Genomic DNA, 5,004 nt, shown 5'->3' on the forward strand with positions numbered 1-5,004 from the left:
ACATTGAAATACATCACTTTCATTAGCTCAGAAACAGTACTACAAAAATGATCTTTATCGAAACATACAGGTGTTATTGGCGATGTAATAGATTGGATGAAGAAAGGTTCGTTCCCTCCTGGGACCATCTGGGAAGGGAGTGTTTAATATCAGAATGGAGGTCGCACATTTAAGGCAGAGTCAAGGTGAAGTTTATTCTCTCAGATGGTTGTGAATTAGTGGATTCTTTTACAGAAGAGGATTGTCAGAGCTGGGCCACAAAGTGCATTTAAGGCTGAGTTCGATTGATTTTCAGCAGCAAGGGTATCAGAGGTTACTGAGAAATCCAAGAAAGTGCAGTTCAGGATTCAGGTCAGGATTATCTGCTCATTTAATAGCACAGCAGACTTGATGGGCTGAGTTGTCTCCTTCTCCTCCAAAACTGCATCATGTTAATATAAAGCTGCAAAACTGACCAGAGCAAATTTTGCTTAAAAACAGGTCGATCCCATCGGGATACCGAACCTCAGTGATATTTGCAAAGGACAACAAACAAAGAAGCAGTCATTGTCAGAAGTGGGATTAGAACCCACGCCTCCAGGTGGAGACCAGAACAGCCAGCTTTGCAGGGGAAAGAGTCTATTCCTTGAGTCTGGCGCCTTAGACCACTCGGCCATCCTGACACACCTTGGCTGCTCCAGAGTGATCTGTATACCAGGGTAAACAGGAAAAGCCAGTCTTCAGCACCCACACTGAGTCTGGCTCCATTAGGCCCACAGTCACCTCTCACAAACCACCGTTGCCCTTCACTTTTCCCAACCTCCACCTTGTTCTTGTCTTAAACAATTGCATGTCAGGCAATTGTAGCTGACATTGCTGATGTAGAACTGGGATGTAGATTGAAGTGACACCGCCTGGTCTATGGCGTAATTCTACTTCTAAAGGTCAGTCAATATTTCACAGTTATGATTGCAAATTTTAACCATGAACACGCCACGGCAGTGAAGGCACTGAACCCTAATCAGCAGACTGCGAGGGAAGACTTATATCTCTCTCACCCTGGTCACTGCCTGATTCAGCATTGTGTCTCTCATCCTTCTGCACATGATCCCCTTGGCTCCATCACGGTGTTGTCGCATTGTCTTGGTTTATACTGCACAGACTACCCTGCCATCTATTACACTGCAGTTTCGAATGAATGAAACCCTACCTTACAGGGCACAGTCTTCACTCTATAGCGCAGTGTTGAAAGCAATGGTCTTGTAAAGCACCAGTCATGAGTTTACTTCTAACTGGAGGAGATGAGAATGTTTGTACAACTGCGGCATCCAATATCAAAAGGAGCACTTTCACATCGTCTGAAATTATGCCAATGTCATTTCCCCCACAGGCCAGCAGTGAGGTGAGGTGAGGTATTATAAACTGTAGGTTGACAAGGAAACAATGGGGGAGCAACACGGAGAGGGGAGCGGCCGAATGCTTTATTTCTTTGCTGTAGTCAGATTCTGGTTTTGAAGTGTGAAATGGGACAATATAACCCAAATGGGTGAAATCCTACTTTCTGGGGCTTGGTTTCTGCTGAGGCCTTTGTCACCTTTTGGGAAATATGTCATGTGTTACCTTCTGAAGGTGAAAATGTGGTCCACTTCCCCAAGGGAACGTGAACATCTCAAACGGCCGGTCCATCGTCTCGTAACACACAAAGCTATGGGCAAAGGCTGGAAACTGGGATGTTGAGCCTCTTTCTGTGCCATAAAAACGTGATGATTCAGTCATTTTGCAGGATAAACAACTGTTGTAGAAAGAAAAAAAAAACCAGGAGTTTTGCGATTACGATGCACACAGGTCTCTCGCTATCCATGGTGGTCTAGTGGTGAGGATCGGCACTTTCACTGCCACAGCCCGGGTTCGATTCCCGGTCAGGGAATCCAGTTTTATTTTCCCTGATGGTGACAACGCAAAGGCAGTGCAGCTCTGTCTGCAATCCTTTCAATGACAGTTCCTGACCCCGAGAACATCAGGGTCCATATTCCAGCCGCTTAAAGAGGGGAAAGGTGCCTTAGCTGTCACTGCTCAGTCAGTCTACTCACCTTTGTGTTGTGTTGTTAGCAGGGACATCAGCAGTGAGGGTAACATTCACAAGGTACACAACCAGCAAAGATAATCACAGTCGCCACTTCAATTCAATTGTCTCCCCTTTGTGACGCAGTGAGTTTCCCTGCCATTTGTCGTCAGGAAGCTACAATTCACCTGATCGAGTCTGTTCAGCCATTCAATGAGATCGCTGCTGATCTGGTTAATGTCAACTCCGCTTTCCTGCTTTTCCTCCATAACCTGAGGTAAACTCGAGCCGAATCACAACATCATATATTACCGATATTTTTCACAAGTTTAGATGACTTCAGTGACCTGTGCATGTTTGCATGAAATTGAATAATATGAAATGAGCCAAAAAAAGCCCTTCCCACAGTTCAACCCAGTGCAGGGTCAGCCGTATGACAAGAGTAAGAGAGCAAAAACGTTACCTCTATTTCTCCCAGCACAGATTTCTCTCTCGACGAGTTGAATATTTGCAGCATTTTTCATTCTAATTGTGACATTTTCATGGACAGATCCTCACTCAATCCACAAATAACTGAGCTTCCAAAAACTATTTTGCCTCAGATTAAAATTGCTGTGCATCTTTTCATACAGCTTGAGGTCCCAATAATCCCTGCCCCATGTCAATAGAAGCTGCTCCGGGTGAGGGTGGAGCCCACAGACTCGGCATTTCACGTGCCTCTATGGCCACAGAAGGACCGCGCACTCACCAGTTGCATCACTTCTATCTGTATCCCCCTGGTCACTGTCTGATTCACCACTGTATCTCTCATCCTTCTGCACATCATCTCCGTGGCTCTATCTCGATTTTGTCACATTGTCTTGGCTCATATTGCACAGACTATCCTGTTATCTATTATCACAGCGTACGTCTGCACGCTCATTGCCATCCCCATTTCCGGTTATATCTTCGTGACTAGTTCACTGAGTTTCCCTGGTTCTGGGCCCAGGAACTGGGATTATATGGTTGTATGCAGCAATGGTTACTTCCTTGTGTGAGGGAGCTGATGAAATATCCAATGTTAAACTAGATTACTATTGAAAGGTACATTTCAACAAGAGCCAGCACTGTACACGGAGTCTTTGATATTTCGTAGAAATCTATCAATCTCAGTCTTCAATATAATCATTGATGGAATCTCCACAGTCCCTGGTAGCATTGTAATTGCAGATTCCAGCCCTCTGTGAATCTCCACATTACAGTGTTCCAGTTGTCGATCTGGTGCTGTTCCTAACATATCCTCTGCCACTGTAGTTATTGCTTGTTGCACACCAGCAAACTCATGCGGTGCTGTGATCGTATTCTGGTTAGTACTGTGTGTTGTGGCCACAGCAACCTCGGTTTGAATCTGAGACCTGGCAGTGGGTGCTTGCTGTATTTTGTTTTAATCCTTGTGCCATGGGCCACAGAAATGCAGCAAGTATCAAACATTTTTACGTGTAAATATTCTTTGAGGTGGTGACAATCATCTCCCAACCCCGGCTCTCTCACATATCTGCATTTGATGTGTCACAATTCAAACCCACCACTTGGAGAATTTTCTCCCTCCCACAATCACTAACTCTCCTTTACGTCCCTCCTTCCACTTCACTGAGACACTGCACAAGCTAACATCCATTTTCACATTGACATTGTTCATTCTGTCTTGTTGCAGTCTATGTTGCTGAGTGAACGTGGCCTGTCTCACCACCAGGAACTCTAAACCAGATGAAATATTTAGATACTGGGACGGTCAGATCAGGACTCATGGAGCAGCTTTTACTGATATGGACCAGTGATTATTGGAACATCAGGCCTAGGAAAATGACCCATGGCAATAATGAGCAAAATGGACTGCATCAGAAAAGATCAGTTTCAGTGGCTTTCTGCAGCATTCGTTGTATTTGTTCATTTCGCTACAGCGAGAGTATTGTGCGCAGTTCATTAATTCACATTATTGTGGGATGTGGTAGCAACAGAAACTGTGCCGAAGAGATTTACCAGGATATTGTCTCACCTGAAGAGTTTCCGTTATGAAGTGAGATCGAACAGACTGTGGTCGTTTTCCTCAGAGCAGAGGCGATGTACAAAATAGTGAGGGTAGACTATGTAAACGCTTCCCCTCGAGGAAGGGTTCAATCACCGGGGTCCATAGATTTAACCTAAGAGGAAGGAAGTTTTGAGTATATTTACAGAAAATTGCTTTTAGCCAGTGGATGTTTGGAATCTGGAAGCCACTGCCTGCAAGTGTTCTAGAGGCAGAGATCCTTCTGACTTTAATAAGCATTCAGATGTGAATTTGTGATGCTGTGGCATTGACGGTTATGGGCGAAGCAATAGAAATAGAATTTGGATACTAAAGCGATTGTATGTGATTGGTGCACACGTAAAGGGCTGAGGGGGCAGTAGCACCTGATGCCGTCATTAGCATTGTGGTCAGTATCCCCACCTTTCACGAGGGAAACCAGGGTGCAATTTCCTACTGGACCCAACCCAAGCATTTTTGGGGCCTTTCAGCAAAACGGACCCAGCTTCGATTTCAGCTTCAGCTGATGTCTGCGTGGAGTTTGCACATTCTCACCATGTCTGCGTCTGAGTGCTTCAATTTCTTCCCATGGTCTAAACGTATGCAGGCTCGCTGAATTGAACACAGAGAACAGTGAAGAGTACAGGACAGGCTCTTCAGCCCACAATGTTGTGCCAAAATATCATCCTACTCTAAGATCAAACTACCCTCCATAGTCTATGTTTTACGATCATCCTCGCAACTGTCCAAGACTCGGTTGAATGTCCCGAATGTATCTGACTTGAATACCGCTGCCGACTGAGCATTCCATGCACCCACCACTCTCTGTGTAAAGAACCTACTTCTGACATCGCCACAATATCTTCATTCAATCACCTCAAAAGTATGCCCCCTCATAATAGTCACTTCTGCTCTGGGA

The 5,004-nt window shown here is 45.0% G+C and overlaps 1 non-coding gene across 1 annotated transcript; it reads right to left on the minus strand.

The window, feature by feature from the left end:
* Positions 1 to 547: 547 nt before the first annotated feature.
* Positions 548 to 662, minus strand: trnal-caa (transfer RNA leucine (anticodon CAA)). The gene is made up of 2 exons: positions 625 to 662; positions 548 to 593 (listed from the first exon to the last, which is right to left on the minus strand). It is a non-coding gene; the product is annotated as a tRNA-Leu (tRNA).
* Between the last annotated feature and the right edge of the window lie 4,342 nt (positions 663 to 5,004).

The sequence above is a fragment of the Stegostoma tigrinum genome, unplaced genomic scaffold (assembly GCF_030684315.1).
Source record: "Stegostoma tigrinum isolate sSteTig4 unplaced genomic scaffold, sSteTig4.hap1 scaffold_90, whole genome shotgun sequence".
Taxonomy (NCBI): domain Eukaryota; kingdom Metazoa; phylum Chordata; class Chondrichthyes; order Orectolobiformes; family Stegostomatidae; genus Stegostoma; species Stegostoma tigrinum.